This window comes from Borostomias antarcticus (assembly GCF_949987555.1).
Source record: "Borostomias antarcticus genome assembly, chromosome: 21".
NCBI classification, from domain to species: Eukaryota; Metazoa; Chordata; class Actinopteri; order Stomiiformes; family Stomiidae; genus Borostomias; species Borostomias antarcticus.
In genome coordinates, this window is record NC_140254.1 from 9,047,748 (window position 1) to 9,072,756 (window position 25,009).

The 25,009-nt window shown below is 45.6% G+C and overlaps 1 protein-coding gene across 1 annotated transcript in view; it reads left to right on the top strand.

Moving 5' to 3' along the window:
• Nucleotides 1-25,009, top strand: part of csmd2 (CUB and Sushi multiple domains 2) — a gene marked incomplete at both ends in the record, with an annotated part of 339,405 nt that overhangs the window by 123,725 nt on the left and 190,671 nt on the right.

Here is a 25,009-nt window from a genome sequence, read left to right on the forward strand (position 1 = left end):
TCAGTCCCAGGATGCCTTTCTGCGGGACCTTGAGAGCTTCGCAGTCACGTTTGTAGAGGAGCCAGGCGTTGACCACAGCAAGGGTGATGGTGTGCCAGAAGATGTACATGTATCATGATGTGTTCTTTGGTTATGTCTATGTTGATTATCAAGGCACTTGACCTGCACCAGTCCTGAAGAACAAGGACCTGATCAGAATAAGTGGGATCGTTCTCTAACTGGTCTTTATAAAACAAACCAACACCCATTTGAGTGACTCAGCTATGAAGTAACCAGTTATTTGGAAGAAGCAGGATGATAGCTGGAGATACTGTGTCTGTAGTAGCGTCGTCTTTGTTGGACCTGATCTAAACTCTGTATTTCTCCCTGGAAAACGTATCGCCGAACGTAATTCCTGTGGCATGTTCCCCTACTATGTTCTCTCTCTCTCTCTCTCTCTCCCCCTCTCTCTCTTTCTCTCTCTCTCTCTCTCTCCCTCTCTCTCTCCCTCTCTCCCCCCCCCCTCTCTCTCTCTCTTTCTCTCTACCTCTCTCTCTCTCTCTCTCTCTCTCTCTCTCCCTCCTTCTCTTTCTTTCTCTCTCATAGAAACACACACACCCACACACACACACATAAAAACACACTGCTGAAAAATTAGCCTCATTACGAGGCTTTAACAAAGCCAGGGTAAAAATAGACCCTGGGAACGTGATTGCTGTGCTAACTTGCTCTACTTCCTCGTCATGCATTATGTATCTGACTTCTTGCTTGTTTAAAACACAGATCGATTTTAGGGAGGCAATACATCAAGAAGTGTTTTTTTTTTTCTCTTTTCAAGTTGGCCACTGTTGACTGGATGAACTTACCGTTTTTTGTGTTTTTAAACAGAATTGAACTATAATGAACTGACAGAGATAAATAGCTTAATCATCAAGTCTCTCCTCCCACAAAGTAGTTTAAGTTAATTAATTTAGTTGTTTAGAAGTCTTAGGCCTTTCACTGACCTCTACAGGGAGTAGGAGAACATCTCGCTGTATAGCCACTGGTTTGGCTCCATGTCTGTTCAATATAAGTCTGACCCCTCCCCCAACCTCCCCCACCAAACCCCCCACACAAAACCCATCCAGTGGGCCCCCCTTGGCACCAGACTGTCCCATGGGAGCGGGAGCGTTGTGTAGTAATGTTGTTAGCGTCGGTTGAATAAACCGTTTCAGCTCATATTGCCCATAAACCCCGTTGGGTCCAAAACATGCACAGAGATTCAAACCACTGGGATAGATCTAATATTAGGGACTTTAAGCAGTGACGGTTTGAGGGACGGCTACGGCGTTCAAGAATTACTTTTGCGCGTCCCTGATTCTGTTAGAATTCTGTGCCGTTGCAGCCCAACTGTCTACTACGGGGGAACAGCTGACTTGGCGTAGTCCCTAAAACGTCTAAGCATTTCCATGTAAATATTGAGTTCTATTGTATTTTAGACAGTAATCCTGTTCAGACTATGTTCTACTAGTAATACCCTAATGATTCTAAGTGTATTTGTTAGATATACCCGCAAATTATATTGATTTTCTTGTTTGTCTACAGACTTGTCATCTTCGTCGTCTTACGTTGCCACTCCAGCTAACGTTGCTTAGTGATTATGGATTTCCACCGCTACGGCAACGCGTTGGAATGTTTGCGGATGCCGTAGTCGTCCCCAAACTGCCGCTGCTTAAAGTCCCTAATGGCGGAGAGTGAGGATACATTGGATACATATATATATTATAACAATCATGCATTGGTTTTGCATATAATAGGATGTTGGCGCATATTGGATGTGAACCTGAATCCCTTTTCCCATTATAGCAAGACAATGCATCACAGTAGCTCAGCAGTAGGCTTGCCGTAGACACCTGGTAGCTTCCTGGTCACCGCTGGGCTCTCCTGCCCACTGAAGAGCCGCCCGCTGGGTGAGAGGAGACTGTGAATATATCAGCGGCCCTCCAGGGGTGGACAGGGTGAAAGGTCACTGCTGACTCAGATACAGGAAGACAGAGACCCCTTCTTTTTTAATTGGACGGTGGTTTGCAGGGCATCACTCACGGTCATGACGGAGGGGGGGTGAACCATACTTATTCTCTCTTCTCTCTCTTTCTCTCTCTCTCTTTCTCTCTTTCTTTCTCTCTGTCTCTCTCTCTTCCTCTCTCTTTTTGTCTCTCGTTCTCTTTCTCTGTTGTATCCATCAAACATAAACACATGTCATAAACCATACATGTACACACACACACACACTTGATCTATTCTACCACTCTGCTCCCCGACCGATCTCTTTGTGATTGAATACTTTAATACATACCACCCCCCACCCCCCCAACCCCCCACCTCCGCTTGCTCAGCATGAGCCAGGATGAAAAACAAAGAAACAGAAGAGGAATCCATGAAATAGATGAATGCATGAGAGGTTGAATAAAGTGTATCACCATCAAAAGCATATGGATGTACAGTATGTTATATATGGATGTACAGTATGTTATATATGGATGCAGGGACATGCACAGATAGACACAGGGTGGTGCTAGAGCACCTGCCCTTTGCCCTCTGGACAAGGCAAGTGCCCTTTTGAAAGTTACTTTTTTTATTATTATTTTTTACAGTGTAGGCCTACTGTATGTGACCCATGGTGACATCGATCAATTCTTGATTAAAAGAGTGTAATAATAATGCCCCAAAATGCGTTGTAATTTTGCCAGCCCCCCCCCCCCCCCCCACACACACACACACACACTCGCACGTGCCCCTCCCCTCCCTCCCTTTCTCAACGGTAAACGTGAAAAGCGGACACAAATGTTTTTGAATGATTTTTCCAGATGCCCATCCACATCCATTGTATGACCAAAACAGTGGTAGAGCAATTATCAACTTTCTCGAAAATGCTTGTTTTGTCAACGTTTTGATCTGAATCATTGTATATGATCATAAGTAACCTTAAAAGAGGGCTAAACATGCATTTTCCCTTTACTATTCCTTTAAGCTGAATATTTAGTATTATGTAGTAATCTTAACCAAGTCTCTGAGAGAGCAGGAGGGTAACAGGGAAGGGTGATGCAGGTGTCTTTAAAAGGACCACATTTCCCAGAATGCCAGATACGTATACGGCTGCTTCACATGAAAATAAATCATCCTTTCCTTTTTTTTTTCTCTCTTCCGCTCCATACCTGATTTCTCTCCTCATAGATATTAGGAAAATGCTTTGCATGAATATACAATGGAATGGCTTTGTCAGCTGGCTTCTGGGTAATGAGCAGAAAACACAGACAAGAAGCCTGTCTGGGAAAAAAAAAAGAGAAGCAGGGAGAGAGAGAAAGAGAGAGAGAGAGAGGGAGAGAGAGAGAGGGAGGGGGGGGAGTTGATGGTTGAGCTCTGGCAGCTTGTGATAAGCTGACTCACCTTGTACGTGCACAGAAAACTGTTCATCCCCCTCTCTCTCTCCATCCCTTGCCTTCTCTATATCTCTCTCTCTCCATCCCTTGCCTTCTCTATCTGTGTCTCTCTCTCTCTCTCCTCCCATCAAACCTCTCATCTCCCTCCCTCTCTATCTCCTTCTCTCCTTGGCCCGTCAAAGCCCGATCAACCCTCCAGCCATCTTCAAGTCAACATAAGGACAAAAAGTGGGACATGGCACAGAAACTAGAAAGAGAGAGAGAGTGCGAGAGAGAGGGGGGGGGGGGAGAGAGATTTTTTTTGATAGCCAGTACCCCCTCAGAGAGACTGCCATGACTTTAATTGGCAACTAATATACTTTTTTCCTGGTGTAGAGTCCAACAAAGGCTGTAGCTTCAGAAGGGGATTCCTTCCATACAGAGGAATCGTGGCTTGACTCATGGTTGGTCTCAAAGTTCCTGCCTACTGGAGGCCTGGAGGGGGTTTAGTCACTACTGGAGGCCTGGAGGGGGTTTAGTCACTACTGGAGGCCTGGAGGGGGTTTAGTCACTACTGGAGGCCTGGAGGGGGTTTAGTCACTACTGGAGGCCTGGAGGGGGTTTAGTCACTATTGGAGGCCTGGAGGGGGTTTAGTCACTACTGGAGGCCTGGAGGGGGTTTAGTCACTATTGGAGGCCTGGAGGGGGTTTAGTCACGACAGCACAGTTGTCACGCTGCATGCTCAATGCCTCAGAGTAGCGCTTGAATCCGTCATCAGTCTTTGGCCTCCGCCATTCCTTTGATGGATTGCGTTTGTGCATCAGGGGACGCCGGCGCCCGCCATCGACTCTCCAGTGCGTCCTTCTCCCAAGGGTCCGTGCGAACGGTGCCCGATAGAGATTTGCATAGCGGTGAGTGGATTGGTCCATTACGTATGTGGCATGGTCATTTGGTGGAAGCAACACAGAACCATGATGAACGACACAGCCTTTATTCAACCCCCCACCGGAGACAAACTCCAGGGAATTCTTCTGTCTCTCCTCCAGCGGTGGAGCCAGAGCCGTCCATAATGAAACATAGGTTTTAGTCGATAGGCTTTTAGCTAGATTCTAAGCTAGTAGGTCTATAGCTCTTTGGGGGAGATGTACCAACGCATGTTAGTGCCCATGTTGGCGTAATTTCGTCGCAACGTATGCCTGAAAATGGCATGGCTTGTGTGGACAGGCCGTGCATAGCTCAAACAGCACTTTCCCTGGCGCAGGGCCACGGAAGAGCAAGTCGCACTTTTCTGACTTGTTCAGGGGAGGGTGGAGCAGGGGAAGGTGAGTGTGAAGCTCACCAAACAGGGAGGGGATGCAAGGAGAGACCGATTAATAGAATCAGGGAGGGGATGCAAGGAGAGACCGATTAATATAATCAGGGAGGGGATGCAAGGAGAGACCGATTAATAGAATCAGGGAGGGGATGCAAGGAGAGACCGATTAATATAATCAGGGAGGGGATGCAAGGAGAGACCGATTAATAGGATCAGGGAGGGGATGCAAAGAGAGACCAATTAATATAATCAGGGAGGGGATGCAAGGAGAGACCGATAAATAGAATCAGGGAGGGGATGCAAGGAGAGACCGATTAATAGAATCAGGGAGGGGATGCAAGGAGAGACCGATTAATAGAATCAGGGAGGGGATGCAAGGAGAGACCGATTAGCATTTCATTGACCCTGTTCAGGCAGAACATATTTTGCTCCACCAGGGCCCTGTACTACGAAACAGGATTACGGGGTTAGCGCCATAGCTTCAGGTTCAAGCCTGGTTTATCCGTACTACGAAGGTGGTTCACTTTTCACCGTGCTATATCGCCGTCGTAACTTATGCTGCCGAGCTAACCTGCTCCGGGGCAGGTTAAGTTCCAGATTATGGATCCAAATGTATGAAGCACTGCCCGCTGACCGATCAATTCACTTGGAAAAAGGCATATGGACGTTAAAATTCTATATGAAACTTCAGTGTGCGAATTAAAACATAATTTCAGTTTGTGAATAGTGAGAGGTTATTTTACAGACCGACAAACTCCTCTTGGGCTTTTTCTGATATCATCAAGGTTGTGGAATGGCTTTGTCAGCTGATATTTTGCCCGAACTTGTGCGTTTACAGTCACGCAGTCTGTAAGCTGTGCACTTGCATTTTATTGGCTATAGTTCCATGTAGGTTCTGCTGTGGGTGAAGTGGAGAACCAAGTAGCCTACATTTTTTATTCCATTTTCAAGTATTGTGATTTAGACTAGCTTCCTGTTCCTAGGAACAAAAGTAGCCTACATTTTAGTTGAATTGTTACAGCACCCATGCCTGGCAATAAATGACAGTCTTCTTTTCGTAGTTTCACCTACTTCTCCACCTCGAGCTGCACTTTTTCCATCTTAATATTTTGTATCTTAATATTGAGTTCTGAACTTCTCTTGTATAGAGATGTCACACTGTCTGCTCCAACCCGAAACTAATCAAATAAATCATAGCCTACTATAATTTGTTTGGTTTACTCAAGCGAGATGGCAAAACGTTATCCTGGATTTGTTGAACTAGTACAGGGCCCAGATACAATGAATACCACACACTCAACATGAAGGTTGAGAAGAGAAGAGAGAACTACTCATGTTCAAGAAAGACATTAAAAAGAGGGAGTGGAGAGGCTGTAAAAAGAGACTAGAGAGGTTGTTTTTGAACTGTGGTCCAATAAGACAAGAGGCGACACAACAAGGTTCCCTCCGGAGGGTTTTGCCCTCGCTCTTATCCTGTTCTGTCCCTCTCCAGCGCATGGAAACACTCTGTTGTAAAACACTTTAAGCTGCATTTATTTGTACAGTATGAACGGTGCTATACAACTGGATCAGTGTGTGTTACAAACATCATTGTGTTCTTTTCATTACATGCATGCTAGTTCATTAGTTTTGTTATTATTTAATTCTAATGACGTACAAAGACCTCCATAGAATCTCCATAGCAACATCTAACTGTATTGTGTGCGAGAGACATGTCTTAAAACCAATCAGAGGATATTTCCCTGATTCGACGAAATCCGAATTACATTCAAACATTAACATTCATTGGGCCTCATTCACACTTATCTTCTTAAGTTCTGTTCATAAATTTCTTCCTAAGAACGTTTGTAAGGAAAGCTCCCGTCTGATTAAAGGACTATGCTCGTTTTTGACAACCTGGACCTTATTTACGACATATTATAAGAAGTTTGACTCACCCAGATCACTTTTGTGTTGTTCGGAGGCAGGTAGAAGAAATTTAAAATCCAGCGCGAGCCAGTATATCCATGTAATGGCGGCGCACGGGGCATAGGGAATGCAGTTTCTCAAAATCCATTTTCGGCCGCTAAACGGTTGTTTTCATCAATCACATTGCATGAATCGACAGTTGATATTCCTCTACGCGAGCCATTCTTTCGGTTGGTTTTCAAATGGTCTGTAGCCACTGTAATATGATCTTTAGAAGCCTCTCCCCCACTTGCTCCAGCACGCATGCGCACAGGCCAGCGCGCAGCCTGCTATTCTCCGGCTCACGTTCTCTGCGCTACGATCGTAGTTGGTGCCGAGAATATTGTCGTCGTCATTCGTCAGCAACAATCCGATCGTAGCGCAGAGAATGTGAGGGAGCATAGCCAGTGTAAAGATCATATTACAGTGGCTACAGACCACGTATTTGAAAACCGAAAGAATGGCTCGCGTAGAGGAATATCAACTGTCGATTCATGCAATGTGATTGATGAAAACAACCGTTTAGCGGCCGAAAATGGATTTTTAGAAGCTGCATTCCCTTTGCCCCGTGCGCCGCCATTACATGGATATACTGGCTCGCGCTGGATTTTAAATTTCTTCTACCTGCCTCCGAACAACACAAAAGTGATCTGGTTGAGTCAAACTTCTTATAATATGTCATAAATAAGGTCCAGGTTGTCAAAAACGAGCATAGTCCTTTAAAGACGTGTTCGTAAACCGCTGGAAGAGTTCGCACCTGCCTGCGAATATCATGGTTTCTCAAGTTCAAAGCTTGTGGCCGCTCACATGAATTAGCATAGGTAAACTCCCCGCCAGCCCCATATAAGGATATACAACTACAGGGTCGTGCGCAGATGTCACTTCTCTGAATGAATACTGGTCATCTGCGCTCTCGACTCGCCAGCTTTTCGATACCATAATGGTAGGTTAGGTGGGGTTGTGTCAGGTGCGTTGGCAAGTCAGAGGACTGCATTTCGAATCCAGCGTAGGCAATCAAAATCAGATTTTAATTCAGCCAAGTAGGCCTCCTACTACGAGGAAGTTGCCTTGGTGCATAAACATAGCGAGGCAGAACAGTGCAAAATGTCAACGTGATAGAATACAATACAAGCCTACAGTCTACAAAAATGTAGGCTATATAGCCTACACAGCAGTCAACGCTAGCAGTTGACAAAAGAGGTACCCTACGTGTCTGATCTTATCTACATAGGCTACTGTAGAAATGGTCCTTATTGTGTCATTTGTAAATTGAGTATTGGAGTTCATCTGTAATGACCATAACCTTGGAGCCGGCAGCAACATTTCACTGTGACTGGACATTAGGCTGCATGTGACAAATAAAGGACTCGTGAATGTTTAATCTTGAGGAGAGATATGCAGGCTACTGGAGGGGGGCCAGCGTGCCCACCGTTGTCCGAGTTCGACCAGCGCGTTGGTGCCATAATAGGGACAACAGCACTGTTGGGTGTGCGTGCCGCTGGCGATATGGATACAGACACCAGGGAGACGGACTACCACCTTCTCCGCAGCAGACTCTCCGTCTAGCGCACTAACACACATCCAACTGTAGAATTGAGGTGACCGCAATCACCAAATGATGAAATGGGCATGGATTTGTTGCTATTATAGGCCTATGTAGGCCTATAATACAGCGAAATCTCACAGTGCTTTTGCAGAACGGTCAAAGAATTGAAACAAAACACAACCCTCATTAATTTACACCAAAATCACAAATGATTAACACACTAGAGAAATATTTCAAGACTGATCAACACGAATAACAAGCAATTCGGAGCGAAATGATTTAAATGACGACATATCAGATATTCTGACGCACACGTTTACAATGGAAATTATGGTTATGATTAGGACACGTTATTGGGAATTATGCACATATAATTGTATTTCAATCATACATCATCCAACTGTAGAATTGAGTTGACCGCAATCACCAATTTTGCATAGTCTACATTTCCGTACTCAAATGGCCTACTTGTGACTGCTATTCAGTGTTCGTATATTCTGTTCTTAGCTGAGAACAAATCCCAGATGAGAAACCATTGGTGAATGCCAGAATTTTCTTAGAAACGGCGTAAGTACAGTTTAAGCGGAAATGCTTCTTAAGAACTTCTTTACTTCGTTGGTGAATGAGGCCCATTGTGTTTATTCTTGTTTTCGGTGTGGGTGTGCGTTGTGTGTGTCCGTGTGTCTGTCCGTGTGTGTGTCCTTGTGTGGGTGTCCGTGTGTGTGTCCGTGTATCTGTCCGTGTCCATGTGTGTGTCCGTGTGTCTGTCCGTGTGTGTGTGGTCTGTTCATAGCATGAGATTTAGACCACTCATTAATAGAGCAGTACAGATTGCTCGTAAACAAGCACTGCTTACCTCACCACGTGGCTGTGATCTTTCATCTACAATCAATGAATATATGGATTTTTGTCCTTCAACATAATAATAATAATAAAAATAGCAAGAACAATAACAATAATAACAACAACAATAATAATAATAATAATAATAATAATATAATATACAGTATATTACAGACGGACAATGAAAATATGCAGTTAACATTTTTTTGTTTCCATTGGAGTGTTTTTTTTCATCTGTATTTGATTAATGGTAGGCGAGAGGTGATTCGTCAGTGTCTGCAGACTCGTCTTCACCTTGAGAGTCCTTTGTCAACAACACATTATAGATAGAGAGGTCCTGAAGACTAATCCCTCCTCACACAGTTCAGTCAAACCATAGGAGGAAAAAATATTGTAAACAGCAACAATGAAATAGTTTGGTAAGAAAGTTGAAGTTGATACCATTTTGGAGGAGGGTTAGGGGTGGGAGTGGGGGTGGGGGGCTTATTCATGGTGTTTTGTCACTGTTACTCATATAGTACAGTGACAGCCGCTAATGAACACACACAGTCTGTCTGCCTGAGATTCTCAGTAAACCTTGCCATTCACCAGGGTGCTGTCTCTCTCTCTCTCTCTCTCTCTCTCTCTTTCTCTCTCTCTCTCTCTTTCACACACACACACACACACACACACACACACACACACACACACACACACACACACACACACACAAACAAACATATAACAGGCAGCACCTCTCCCATCACTTGGGAGTGGATATTGTAAGGTGTTGTGGGGGGATGCAGATAGAGAGTGTGTAGGGGGGTGGGGGGATGCAGATAGAGAGTGTGTAGGGGGGTGGGGGGCAGATAGAGAGTGTGTAGAGGGGTGGGGGGATGCAGATAGAGAGTGTGTAGGGGGGTGGGGGGATACAGATAGAGAGTGTTTAGGGGGGTGGGGGGATGCAGATAGAGAGTGTTTAGGGGGGTGGGGGGATGCAGATAGAGAGTGTGTAGGGGGGTGGGGGGCAGATAGAGAGTGTGTAGGGGGGTGGGGGGATGCAGATAGAGAGTGTGTAGGGGGGTGGGGGGGGCAGATAGAGAGTGTGTAGGGGGGTGGGGGGATGCAGATAGAGAGTGTGTAGGGGGGTGGGGGGGGCAGATAGAGAGTGTGTAGGGGGGTGGGGGGCAGATAGAGAGTGTGTAGGGGGGTGGGGGGATGCAGATAGAGAGTGTGTAGGGGGGTGGGGGGCAGATAGAGAGTGTGTAGAGGGGTGGGGGGATGCAGATAGAGAGTGTGTAGGGGGGTGGGGGGATACAGATAGAGAGTGTTTAGGGGGGTGGGGGGATGCAGATAGAGAGTGTTTAGGGGGGTGGGGGGATGCAGATAGAGAGTGTGTAGGGGGGTGGGGGGCAGATAGAGAGTGTGTAGGGGGGTGGGGGGATGCAGATAGAGAGTGTGTAGGGGGGTGGGGGGGGCAGATAGAGAGTGTGTAGGGGGGTGGGGGGATGCAGATAGAGAGTGTGTAGGGGGGTGGGGGGGGCAGATAGAGAGTGTGTAGGGGGGTGGGGGGCAGATAGAGAGTGTGTAGGGGGGTGGGGGGATGCAGATAGAGAGTGTGTAGGGGGGTGGGGGGCAGATAGAGAGTGTGTAGGGGGGTGGGGGGATGCAGATAGAGAGTGTGTAGGGGGGTGGGGGGATGCAGACAGAGAGTGTGTAGGGGGGTGGGGGGCAGATAGAGTGTGTGTAGGGGGGTGGGGGAATGCAGATAGAGAGTGTGTAGGGGGGTGAGGGGCAGATAGAGAGTGTTTAGGGGGGTGGGGGAATGCAGACAGAGTGTAGGGGGGTGGGGGGGGGCAGATAGAGAGTGTGTAGGGGGGTGGGGGGGGGCAGATAGAGAGTGTGTAGGGGGGTGGGATGCAGATAGAGAGTGTTTAGGGGGGTGGGGGGATGCAGATAGAGAGTGTGTAGGGGGGTGGGGGGGGCAGATAGAGAGTGTGTAGGGGGGTGGGGGGCAGATAGAGAGTGTTTAGGGGGGTGGGGGGATGCAGATAGAGAGTGTGTAGGGGGGTGGGGGATGCAGACAGGTTCAATATCATTAGCACGGCTTCACCTGTGACCTCACACACTGCGGCATCTCACACTCAGTCAGTAGAAACACAAAGATGAGCCGTAACACACACACATGCACGCACAAAAGCACATGCACACACACACACACACACACACACACACGGATGCACACACACACACACATATCACACACACGCACACACACAAACACATATCACAGACACACATATCACACACGCACCCACACACACAGATGCATCACACACACACACACACACACACACACATACACACACACACACACACACACACACACAAATGCCTTACTTGTCCTTCACCACCTCTAGCTGACCCTCCAACTCACCCTTGGCTACGCATCTACCTGGAGGCACCTTCTGACCGTGCAATCTGTCCACCTGCCCCCCCCCCCGCCCTCTGATCCTGCCTTGTAACGGGCTGCAGGGTTATTATTGGGTTTAGTTTATAGTTGGTCTTTTATGGATCCATTGGGGGGAGGGGGGGGCTCAATTACGGCACAGCTTTCCAGACTGACCTTGGAAAGTCATTTGTTTGTTCTGCCGTTAACTACAATCCAATACCATAGGCCATTACATTACGCCAGGACTGATGGAGTAGAGAGAGAGAGAGAGAGAGAGTGTGTGTGTGTGTGTGTGTGTGTGTGTGTGTGCGTGCGTGCTAGTGAATTATCATTATGTATGGTATTTGATTTTCCTTCTACCTTAGCTAGGAGTTTGAATAGACAGACAGGCAGGCAGACAGGTAGGCAGACAGACATGCAGACAGGAAGGCAGACAGACAGACAGGCATATAGACAGACAGACAGGCAGGCAGCAGTGTATGGCAACAAAAGAAACAGCTTTTTAGCCAGCATGCTTTGTTCAAATGAGCAATTTGTTCTCTTACGGTCCATTTTGTCGAGCACAGTACAAACATCCAATAAACCAAAATCATTACACTCTATAACTCTTGTGTGTGTGTGTGTGTGTGTGTGTGTGTGTGTGTGTGTCTATGTGTGCGTGCGTCTGTGTGTGTACTTGCTGTGTCCTCTGTGTACAACTACTGCTCCTTCATATACTCTAACTAGGTGTTACCATATTCATTTTGTTTACCCACATCTCAATAACACTGAGAGAACTTGTTCAAACTCCATGATTGTTTACCTCTGACAAGTGTGTACTTTTAAATGTTTGTTTACTCATTATCGGCATTTTCTAATAAACAAACTGGCTTCACCTTTGTCTGAGCTTGTTAGTCAGCACGACTTTTCTTCATGGCTATGCTAAGCGCTACGTCCTGACATTGACGACGCAGGAGCTAGCGTAGCTCAGCAGGTGTGCCTGCTACAGTGTTTAATCTAACACAGCTAATAGCCTACGGACTTGGCAATGGCTGCCCAGCGTGAGGGGTTAGCACGCGGCTCTGTGTCGTGCTGCTGACCTTCGAATGCAAGCGTAGCTATCGCTAACGGAGGCACATCGCGGCCCTCTTAAAGATCTGAAGACTTAGCCGCTTTGATTTGGGATGTATTGTACAGTCCTGTATGGCGGAAGGAAAATGAGACAGAATAATAAAGTAGCCCGATGCCGTTTCAGTCATTTCTTCTTTCTTTTTTTTCTCTTTTGAAAGTGGACAGCTTCTAAAAATCTCATTTTCTCTGTGCTTTGACAAGAGCAAGCCAATTTGACTGGACACAAGGGAGAAACGAGAGACAGTATTATTGAGGGGAAGAATGAGAAAGAGGTTTGTGTGTGTGTGTGTGTATTTGTGTGTTGTGTGTGTGTGTGTGTGCTTGTGTGTGTGTGTGTTTTTGCGTGTGTTTGTGTGCTCATGTGTGTGTACTTGCATGTGCTTGTGTGTCTGTGTGTGTGCTTGTGTATGTGTTCTTGCATGCTTTTGTGTGTGTGTGTGTGTGTGTGCACGCACCTGGCTTCATGCGCACCACTTCACATGTACAAGAGCGTCCAGTCTGTTTGCTGGGTGATCGCTGGCGTTAGCCCGCCCCACATCGCGGACATCCAGCGCGGTGAAGCCGCTCCGTGAGAAAAAGTTTGACTGTTCTCTGAAAGAGACAGAGATGAAGGCCGCCCAGGCTCCAATCAGGGTCCACATTAGACTGTGTGTGAGCAGAAAATGAGCTGTGGGCAGAGGAAGAAAGGAATCCCTCAGAACCCTTAACAAGGCATGTGGGACGCAGGCCAGAGGGCTGGACCATGAATAATAAATACTAGAAGAAGAAGACGAAGGAGGAGAAGAAGATACATACTAGAAGAAGAAGAAGAAGAAGGAGAAGAAGAAGGAGAAGAAGACATTTTGGCTCACAGCGGACCACGGTGGAGGAGAGTGGAGAAGAGGTGTCTTGGCTGTTCCCGGTCCCAAGCAGAGTTAATACCCTTCAAAGGTTTCTCCTCAAAGCGTCTGCAACACTTTATTCCGAGACTGATTGATATTCAAACGATCAATAAATGAAGTCTCCGACGTAACTTCAGATGAGGCACGAACGTCACGGCCGGGGTAATCGGCAGAGGTTAATCAGTCTCACCCCGTATGACGCTAACCACCAGCTGACTCAGCTTTCATACCATTGGTTCAGCTCGCTAGAGTGCCTGTATTTAAGCTGTCAAAATATGTCATTGTTCACGCTTGCCATTACTGCTGGTTGTGCATTTGCATGCTCGCTGCTTCCGCGTCCTCTGCTCTGGCGTCCACTCTGCCATTACTGCTGATCGCTCGTATCTGCGTGCTCACCGCTTCCGCGTTCTCTGCTCTGGCGTCCGCTCTGCCATTACTGCTGATCGCTCGTATCTGCGCGCTCGCCGCTTCCGCGTTCTCTGCTCTGGCGTCCGTTCTGCCATTACTGCTGGTTGTGCATTTGCATGCTCGCCCCACCTCCTCCCCTGCTCCACCTGCGTATGTTGATGTCATCTCTGTTGTCATCGTTGCTCTCTGTCCGGGGTATTGCTGCATTCTTCCGGTATTCCACTATGCGTCGGCTAGTGGAAGCCAGGGTAGACACTAGCTGGTGTCTGTGGCTCTCCGTGGTGACCGTGGGCCGAAACATCTCCGGATGGCCATCCAGCGGTCCCTCCGGTCATCATGGAGGCAGAGACACTAGGCTGTATCTCCTTCGGACTCCACGAAGCGTCGGCCCGTGGAGGCCGGGGACTATAATGTACAGCAGTCCCCCTGTGGCCCTCTTTGACGGTCTTAGTGGGCTGAGTTACCTCCGAGCTTCCCGATCGCGGCCCACTCTGATCGTCATTGAGGCAGGGGGCTAGATGCCGTTCCCCCTTCTGGCTCTCTGGGCCAAGCGGCCCAGAGGGGGGGAACACCTAGATTGCCTCCCCCTGCTAACGCGCTTTCCACATCGGTGGAAGGCAGGGGCCCCCCGAACAGAGCACACCGCCAAAATTCATATGCTATGTATTTATAGATGCATGCTTATAATGGGTCAATTTGACAAAAGTGATCTCGACTGAAACACTGTTGTAGCGACTGGTTATTCTTAGAGTAATTGAATTGGTAGTTGAAATTGGATAGTTGAAGGTTTTAGATCTATAAAGGGGTCTCCACGGAGTGTACTTCTCTTCACTGTATTGACTTGGTTGACTTGGTTGTACACAAGTACTGTAACATCCTCATGAATCTTGTTGTACTGTAGGTCCTATGGTTTGAAAACAAAAGCAACACATCCTTGTTTTTTATTTTAGCCTTTGCACTTCCCTTTTGGTGTTGATGTTTTCCTATCTTTCCTTGACATGCCTACAAACTGATTCCACACGGGTAGTCTTGTCAGCTTTAATCCACGGGCAAATGAAAAGATCAAGCATTGCTTTAATATGGCACTAAGCTTGTTTGTGACACATTTGAAGGTCACATATCAGATGCTGGTTCCAGCTCAAACTCTCTAATATCCCAACCTTGGACTCAAGGGCCTGATTCGTTTTGTCACTGCAGACCCCATGTGTGTGTGGGGGGGGGGGGACCGAGCTTGCCTCTGTGCATACACGTGCATGCATGTGTGTGTGTGTGTGTGTGCTTGCGTGTGTATGTACATGTGAGCAAGCTTCCATCTGTGCTTATACGTATGCGCATGTGTGTGTCTGAATAAATGTTGAATTTGATCTACAATTCAGTTAATTCAGCAATCTACTTTCCTCTCCGGCCATTGACTCTTCAATACCTTACCAGAATCATCATATCAGTGTGTGTGTGTGTGTACATGTGAGCAAGCTTGCCTTTGTGTGTGTGTGTGTGTGTGTGTGTGTGTGTGTGTGTGTGTGTGTGCATGCTCAGCTCAAGTGTATGTGTTTTCAAAGCCTGCTCTCTGGATTGGGCTCATTAACATGCTAAAGGTTTGGTGTTTAAAGTCACCCTGACCTCTGGTCTGCTGTAAGCAGCGTGGCCTGCATATTGAGCACAGCTCCGATTGATCTGCCTAAGTAGCTGCAATTAACAGAGGACCCAAACGCACGCACACACACACACACACACACGCGCACACACACACACTTGCACGCCCAAGGCACATGCAGATACACACACATACGGCCATGAAACATAAGATCAAAATGATGGCTGCCAAACAGGTTTGGTCCCTGGACCTCCTAGACCCCTCCCACTGATGATGATGCTCTCATTTGACCCGGGAACGCTGGCAGATGGGATGAATGAACAGGATGATGAGAGAAGGGAGAATAGAGGCCCGGTGAGAGAAGGGAGAATAGAGGCCCAGTGAGAGAAGGGAGAATAGAGGCCCAGTGAGAGAAGGGAGAATAGAGGCCGGTGAGAGAAGGGAGAATAGAGGCCCAGTGAGAGAAGGGAGAATAGAGGCCCGGTGAGAGAAGGGAGAATAGAGGCTCGGTGAGAGAAGGGAGAATAGAGGCCCGGTGAGAGAAGGGAGAATAGAGGCCCAGTGAGAGAAGGGAGTATAGAGGCCGGTGAGAGAAGGGAGAATAGAGGCCCGGTGAGAGAAGGGAGAATAGAGGCCCGGTGAGAGAAGGGAGAATAGAGGCTCGGTGAGAGAAGGGAGAATAGAGGCCAGGTGAGAGAAGGGAGAATAGAGGCCAGGTGAGAGAAGGGAGAATAGAGGCCAGGTGAGAGAAGGGAGAATAGAGGCCAGGTGAGAGAAGGGAGAAAAGAGGCCCGGTGAGAGAAGGGAGAATAGAGGCCAGGTGAGAGAAGGGAGAATAGAGGGAGAATAGAGGCCAGGTGAGAGAAGGGAGAATAGAGGCCAGGTGAGAGAAGGGAGAATAGAGGCCAGGTGAGAGAAGGGAGAATAGAGGCCAGGTGAGAGAAGGGAGAATAGAGGCCAGGTGAGAGAAGGGAGAATAGAGGCCAGGTGAGAGAAGGGAGAATAGAGGGAGAATAGAGGCCAGGTGAGAGAAGGGAGAATAGAGGCCAGGTGAGAGAAGGGAGAATAGAGGCCAGGTGAGAGAAGGGAGAATAGAGGCCAGGTGAGAGAAGGGAGAAAAGATTGCCCGGCTCCTGTAGTTAAGGCTGCCGTTTAAATCGGGCGACAATAAGGACCTTTGTTAAAGTCCTGAAAGTCGTTACCAGTTTAATGAGCCACTCTTACTGCCCAGGCTCCGTCCACACTTGATCAAAGTCCTCTGGCCTCTAAGAAGCCACTTCTCCCACTCTGACGCTCATTATTGCATCCTGCAGAAATGGCCTCTTCTTGTCTGGGTGTGTGTGCGTGGGTGTGTGTGTGTCAGTGTGACAACTCAAAGACACATTTTAAGGTCTTATGGCCTGTACAGAATACACAAATTCAGGCTGATTTTGGGCTGTTTTTTTGTCACAGACAAAGTGTCCAGCGTCTGGCCCGGTTTTGAACGTCGGGAACGTTGAAAAGCCTTGTATTGTGACATAATCGAAGATCAGCGATTTGACACCCTTCGACACCCCGACGAGTCTAGCATGTCAGAATGTTGTGTATTTTCCTGTCTAGTCTGACATCTCCTGCCACCATGCCTATGACGTACCTTGACGTGACCAATAGGATTACAGTGTTCTTTACTGTTAACACACCCGTTACCTCAAGTTCTCCTTGAAGGATAGACAGCCCATACTGTCCTCTTCTAACACCCAGGAACGGGTGCACAATCCTTTTTCCTTTATTTTATTTTTCTTCTTTGACTCTGAGTAACACAGCTCGCGCCAAATTCTGACTCCCTGGCAGAATCCCACTCCCCTCCTCTTTAGTTTGATCTGCACTCTTCTTCTGACAAAATGAGTGTTTATAGTTTCTACCACTCGGCAAAAAGCAGGAAATCACAAGAGTAACAACTTGTCACAAAATGCGAGGCTATTTCAGGTTTTAAGATGACCACGTTGCAATGCAAACCTATGGCTATCTACTGCCATAACATTCACGATAATAAATTATGAGAGCACCTGGAATAAGAACCTAAATACTAGTTTCCAAGTAATAGGCCTATTTATCTAAAGTCCTAGCCTATTATTTATCCCTCCTCACATGTATTGTGGTTATCCTGTATCTTTAGGTCAGTGGATGGTCGGCTACTGAGTCAGTAGATAAAAAGGCATGAATCCCAGATGAAAACATAATGCTGTATCAACTGTAGTTTTAATGAGGCAGATATAGCCTAGTTCTGGTAGCCTACATATCCTGGTTTTGGCAGTCAAAAGACAACTTAAAGCTCAAAGATAGTGAAGGGGAGTCAGATTCTGCCGGGGAGTCGGAATTGAGTGCATACTTCTTCTATGACTGACAATTTCTTGACCAAAGTACCAGAATTTGCACAATCCCGCGCATGGTTGTGAAAGTCAGCATACGATGATTTGTCGCGGTCATTCGTGTAGTGTTGCCAGTGTCCCGGCCACGACACGGCAAGAATTTGTGCAACTGTGATCGCCTAATCTGACATGGTGGCCATCGTGAAAGACAAAAATATTGTTGAGTCTGTACGGGCCATTAGCGTGTGTGTGTGTGTGTGTGTCTAAGAGAGGCCACACAAAGTCTCAGTTGTATTGTCTGTAGAAGAATGCTCAGGCGTCATGATTGGCGAATGGCGATGATTGAACATACTGTAAATCCTTCCCTCAACCCGACTTCTTGTGGAATATTGCCTTGCTGTGTGAACCCTGGCTCAGTTCACCTAACTGGCACACTCTGTGCCCCTTCAAAGTCACAGCCTTGCCCTCATCCCCATGTGGCCAAAGTATATTCGGCCAATTACGGAACTACAGGAAGTCAGACACAGGTGTTTGGGGACCAGGACCAGGAAGTGATTTAGTGCCACTCACTCGAGACCTCTCTGCCGGAAATCTAATATCGCTGGAGACGCCGAGGGGAAATAATAAAAAAAGAGGCATTGAACCGACCACAGCACCATTTTAAGAGCGCTGTCAATATGTACAGGACTCTCTCTCTCTCTCTCTCTCTCTCACCGTGGTGACTTTGAGACTTCTTTTAATTTTGGTTTTGATCAAAGGTCTTTTCATTTGTATTTTTTATTTTAAAGATAGACAACAATTGAGTAATCACCGTGTTAATGTACAAATAGTTGTTCAACCCCCCGAACCCACCCCAACACCCACCTAATGAGAAGTGGTTTTTATTATAACAGTACTAAGTGAAAATAAATACGAATGACAATAATAGTAAAAAAAAGCAGAATAAGATACATATAACTCTTGAAACTTGAAAACAATGGGAAAAATAATAAATAGATAATTAACTAAATACATTTTAACATTTTAAAATAAATAACTACAGTATACTGATCACTCTCTACATCAAGCGCTTCCAAAAGGGGCATCCAATACAAGTCAGTCTAACGATAGAGCATCATTATCAAAAGCTTTGCAGTACTAGGAAGGGGTCAGGGCTCTTTCTTCCGGACTGCCCACATACTGTAGCTCCTACTAGAGTGAACAGAGGGGGCAGGAAAACGGAATAACCGGTGTGAGAAAGGGTGACGTCAAGGTCAAATGGATCTTTATAGCTTGCCTCACTCCTCTTATTCCATATTTATGAGCGGACTAATCCTTAACGACATATTCAGCGGCCATGTCCAGCGGTTATCAGATCCAAGCCTTTTTCTTCAGGCCGGTGGACGGACGTTAATGGGGACTGATCCCGACTCAAATTGCTCCTGTAACTCAAAGGGACAGTTCATTTGTGCTCTCATGAAGAGGGTGATAGACGTGGCATAATGGGAGAAAGAAGTGATTCCCTGGAGTGTTTCTGTGTGTGTTCGCGCGCGGGCGAATGTGATATGACTTTCTCACTGGTGACAAGGGGACACTCCATTTCTTTTCTAAGGTGTTCTACCCGTTCTCCCAGTGGAGGAGGTCATGGGAATATGTGTTGTGTGCTGGTGAATATGTGTTGTGTGCTGGTGAATATGTGTTGTGTGCTGGTGAATATGTGTTGTGCGCTGGTGAATATGTGTTGTGCGCTGGTGAATATGTGTTGTGTGCTGGTGAATATGTGTTGTGTGCTGGTGAATATGTGTTGTGCGCTGGTGAAATGTGCAAATCAATTTTTTTGTATGCCTCCGCCAGGCGATAGTCTGGAGTTTCGGGTTGTCCGTCCGTCCATCTGTCCGTCCGTCCGTCCGATGTTTGTTAATGCAATATCTCGGGAACGCATTGAATTTCTTCCCCTTTGGTACAAATGTTCACTGGCACTCAAGGATTAACTGCTTAGATTGTGGGGTTCAAAGGTCAAAGTTCAAGGTCACTGTGACCTCACAAAATGTGTTTTTGGCCAGATGAACACAATATCTCAAGAACGGCTTAACAGAATTTGTACATATTTGGCCAAATGTCCAGTTGGACTTAATTAGATTAATTGGATTCGATTTTGGTATTGAAATTGAAATTGAATGTGTTTTCCATTTGGTACGTTTTTTTTTTTTTTCATATTACGCATCTTTAAAGTGGATCTCAAGGATTTTCATATGAATAAATGTCTGTTTTGTTGTTATCGATTGAGGTAGCAGTAATGATTTAGCCTATTCCCCATTCACGAAAGCCTTTCCATTTGCAACATTGCCACATTTTGTGAATGGGGTGTCTGTGGCGATATTCCCAGGCAGTATTCATTGGCAGCCCACAGGTGATGTGATTGGTGGCTCGTGTTTGGTTTCAAAACAAATGCAATTACCGCTTATTGTCAAAAGGTGGCGCCAAAGAGAATGAACCTAAATTCCTTGAGATGGACACTTTAAATAACGCATTCAATATAACAAACAGCAGTTTCAGGATCACTAAATATGTATAATGTCAGCAAAAGCTTATTTTACAATGTTAGCCTTGGTGCTAACATTGGATTTGAATGGTTTAAAAGGACACACCTGTTGACTGTCAAGTTAGCTGGGTACATAACATTAGCAAGATACACAAACCCTAGCTTGCTAAACATTCTTGCAGCCAAGATGCTTTATTTACTCTATGGAAAACACTAGCTTGCCGGCAAGAAGAATAGCAGTGTATGCTAGCTTGGCCGTGCATGTCATTGCATGCAATGGTACACAAGCTCAATGAGGCAACTGGATGACTAAGCTTGTTGTCTGCCGCAACACTGCTGTTGTCTCAGCCTTAGCACAGGTACTTTAAGGATTTTTTTTCCTGCTTATTCATTTTAGGTGTGTCAAGTCATGGCACATCATTTGAAAGCTTGCAATCTGCACTTTCATAATATGTACAAAACTGAAAAATTACCTTGCCTACTTGGGGACAAAAAATACCAGCTGCTGTAATATAAAAGCTCTGGGCAAACTGACCAAGACTCAACTCATGACTCAACTTCTCCACCATGGTGGACCTGTTCTAAAGGGAGCCTCAACATGCCGTTCTCAGAGAGCCCCCCACCCACCCACAACACACATACACACAAATCAAATCAAACTTTATTTGTATAGCACATTTCATACACAGAGGCAACACAATGCGCTTACATCTCTCTCTCAAATCATAAAAACATCCCTCAAGACACATACACACACAAACACACACACACACACACACACACACATTTAAACTGTCCTGCGGTCACCGTATTGTAAATCAAGGCTAACATCATATGACAAGGTGTCACATCCTCACACCACTTCCATTATTCCAGCCAACCGGGGAGATGGGGGAGGGGTCATAATCCAATCAGATAAAAAATAAAATAAATAAATAAATACATAAATAATGACTGTTCACATGGAGAGAAAAAAAAGAGAAGGAGGAGAAGTAATTCCCGTAAAGGCAGAGAGGTGAATGTGATTGATCTGGTGAGGGACATTCATCTTAGTCGGTGCGCCCCTGCTCTGCTCATCCGTTACGCTACGCTGGCCTAGGGATGAAGTAGGGATGAAGGATGTGCTATTATGCACTGACTTCATCATGAGTGTCGTCCTACCCTAGCTCCCGTTGTTTCAGAGCTAAAGTTGAGCTTTTGAACTTTGGGGGATGGGAGATGGGCGACGTCGTTTTTGCTACCGTGTCAGATGGAGTTACTGCGTTAATCTGACAGTCAGGTACTGTGTTTTTGAAAGGGGCGATGTTGATCTTATCAACATTCCTACCTGGGTTCTGTACTTGATTCAACTGCTATCTAGCAGACCAGGGTACAAATACAATCTGAAATCCTTCCAGTTATGTATAGTTTGCCTGGGTCTGCTTTGAGTGCCAGGTGTTTGGGCTTTGTATCTTAGGTACATCCCTTTAGTTGTTTTAGACAAGAGCAATCGAGCACGGGGAAGAACAGTCATTTAAATTATTTCAAATAGCATTTGAACCCAGGTCTTCCATCCAGACAAATGTTGTTGATTTGTCATCCAGTAGCACTGGATATTGAAATATCCCTCATCCAGTAAATGGTAAATGCACCTATACAGTATAATGTAGTGCATTTATCCAAAACACTTAGTTGTTATTAGTGTGTGGAGCGTTTTTTTGTGCATTTCTGCAGTTTAAAATCAGGACACAGCACACTACCAGTTGTCACTCAAGCGGTGTGAAATTAAACTTACCAGTAGTGTTCTTTCAAGGACTTTCAAAATAAAATTAAGGGAAAACAAATCTACTTTTTTTTATTCACTTGGCATTGGTCCGAATGATATACTGTATACTGAAGTATGAAGTATATTGAATCTGATATACTGAATAGCCTAATATGTGGAGGACCTGTTCATCAGTTAAGGACAACCTTAATCTAAATGTATGCAAGCAGACCATGAAAACGTGTTTATCTGAGACGAGGCTAGGGGGGGGGGGGGGGGGGGGCTTCTTGGTCCAGTGTTAATTTGGAAGAAACCAAATCCACCGGGAAAGAGGGTGTTTGGCTTTTTGAAAGAGGTTATGGTGGCTTTTCGAGGTGGTCTATGACAGAATTAAAATAATACATTCAGCTCAGTAGAGAAAATAATCATAGCTCCGCATTGTAAAATGTAATGGTAAACAAACAATAACAGAAATGTAAAAAAATAACCTCAAGTTCTATAGGCATGACACTTCTGCTCGTGCTCCTTCTCTCTCTTTTCCAATATCTCATCTGTCTATTAGAATACTGTAGGTAGTTGGATGAGCCGCATCAGTGACATTTTAATGGCCTTCTCTCTCTCTCTCTCTCTCTCTCTCTCTCTCTCTCTCGCTCTCTCTCTCTCTCTCTCTATCTCTCGTAAGAGATCAATTCAGGTACTGTAAGGCACAAGTTAGGGCTAGTAGGACTCAGTTTAAAACTGTCAAGGCTTTGGCTTTGGCCCCAGCTCATGCCGCCTGTCCCCACCAACACACACACTGGGCCCCCAGGTACTGGACACAGCTACGCCCGTACCCCCCCCCTGGGAATGGGAACGGGATGGAAAACTAAATTACCTGATATTTGATGCATTTGTCATCTTAAGGTTCACTCGTTTTGTTTCACACCTTTCTGCAATTCTCTGCTTTTCTCTGTTCCCATGGTTTAATGACTGCTGGGTGCTGGATTCCCATAATGCACTATATTGGTAGGGGCAGGCCGGACACAGTCGGCAAATCTCATTTACAGGTGGGAGATTCTGGTGTGCGTGTGTGTGTGCGTGCGTGTGTGTGTGTGCGTGTGTGTGTCTGTGTCTGTGAGAGGAGGATGAGGTGTCCCCGTTAACTTTCGTTTTAACAGCTCAGGAAGTGCCTGCTAAGCAATGCCAGAAATTAGCATACAAATCGGAAGCCAAAAGGAGTGTGTGTGTGTGTGTGCATGTGTGTGCCTGCGTTTGTGTGTGTGTGCGTTTGTGTGTGTGTGTATGTGTGTGCCTGCGTTTGTGTGTGTGTGCGTTTGTGTGTGTGTGTATGTGTGCAGCTCAGGTTGCTCTGGTCAAACCTATTAAGGTATTTTCTCTTTTCTGTACTGCTATCTTCCCTGTATCCATGATGAGCTCACTGAGTCCTCCCAACTCGCCTTGAATGTTGAATATTGTTTGTTTCAGATCAGTTTGGGGATTCAGATCCTTTTCAGAGGATCGTTAGCGGTGGAGACCAACGTCAAAGTCACTTTTATTCATAGCACATGTTCATACAAGCAAATGTAGCACATGGTGCTTTACAGAATAAGAAAAGATAAATAAAAACATAGTTTATTAGTTAATGGAATAAAAAATAGGACAATAAAACAGGCCGCATAATATATGATAAAACATGGTATAAATATATATATATATATATATAAATTATGAAATATCCCTCAATATATATATCCCATATTTTGCTTTGCCTGCATTATAATTAAATCTGATGAAAATAAATGTTTATTCTTTTTTTTACCATATACCATATATTGAAAAAATAATGACTAAAATTGTTTAAAAAAATTGAATACCATATATATATATATAGTAAAATAAATAATATATTATATTATTATTATTATTATTAGAAATAATACAAATGTAATAAAATTATAATGCAGGCAAGGCTACAGTACATGATGGAAGCGAGATTAAAAAGGTATGTCTTCTGGAAGGGTTTTCCAGAGGCTGGGGGCGTAACAACTGAAGGCTCCTCCCTGTGGCTCTTGGTCCCGGCTCTTGGAACCATGGAACGCCCAGTGACAGAGGACCTGAGGGACTTGCTTGGTGTATATCGTATATCGTAAAAGCATGCCTGACATGTATTCAGGTGCATGACTAAGGAGTGCGTTGTAAACTAATAAAATATCTATTTTAAAACTGACCGCTAACCAGTGTAGTGATTGTAAGACTGGACCAGTGTAGTGATTGTAAGACTGGACCAGTGTAGTGATTGTAAGACTGGACCAGTGTAGTGATTGTAAGACTGGTGTGATGTGTGCGCTCCTTCTGGTCTTAGTGAGGACATGTGCTGCAGCATTTTGTATCATTTGAAGTTGACATATAGCTTTCTTTGGTAGATCAGATAGGAGAGTGTTACAGTAATCTCACCTGCTCCTGATAAAATCATGCTCTAGTCTTTCAGTGCCGGCCTGTGAGAGAAAAGGTTTCATTTCAGCAATGTTTCTCAGGTGATAAAAATAAGTCCTTATCACATTCTTAACATTGGCCTCAAAATTCAGATAAGAATCAAACCTGACACCTAGGTTTCTGACTTGGCATTTGGTGTTCAGTGTCAGTGTTAAGTGCCCAGTCTCTCCCTTTCAACTTTATCACCAATGATCAACACGTCTGTTTTGTCCTGGTAACTGACATCCATACATTATATCAGCAATGCATTCTACCAGGTGGTCAACTGAGCTGTAGTCATCGGGTGTCACAGAAATATAGAGTTGGGTGTCGTCTGTGTAGCTATGGTAGCTATATTGTGCCTCCTAATGACGTCACATAGGGGTAGAATATACAGACTGAAAAGTAAGGGCCCTAGAATGGATCTTTGTGGGACCCCACATGTCATTGAAGTGTTTTTCGAGCTGTGATCACCAAGGGCAACAAAAAACT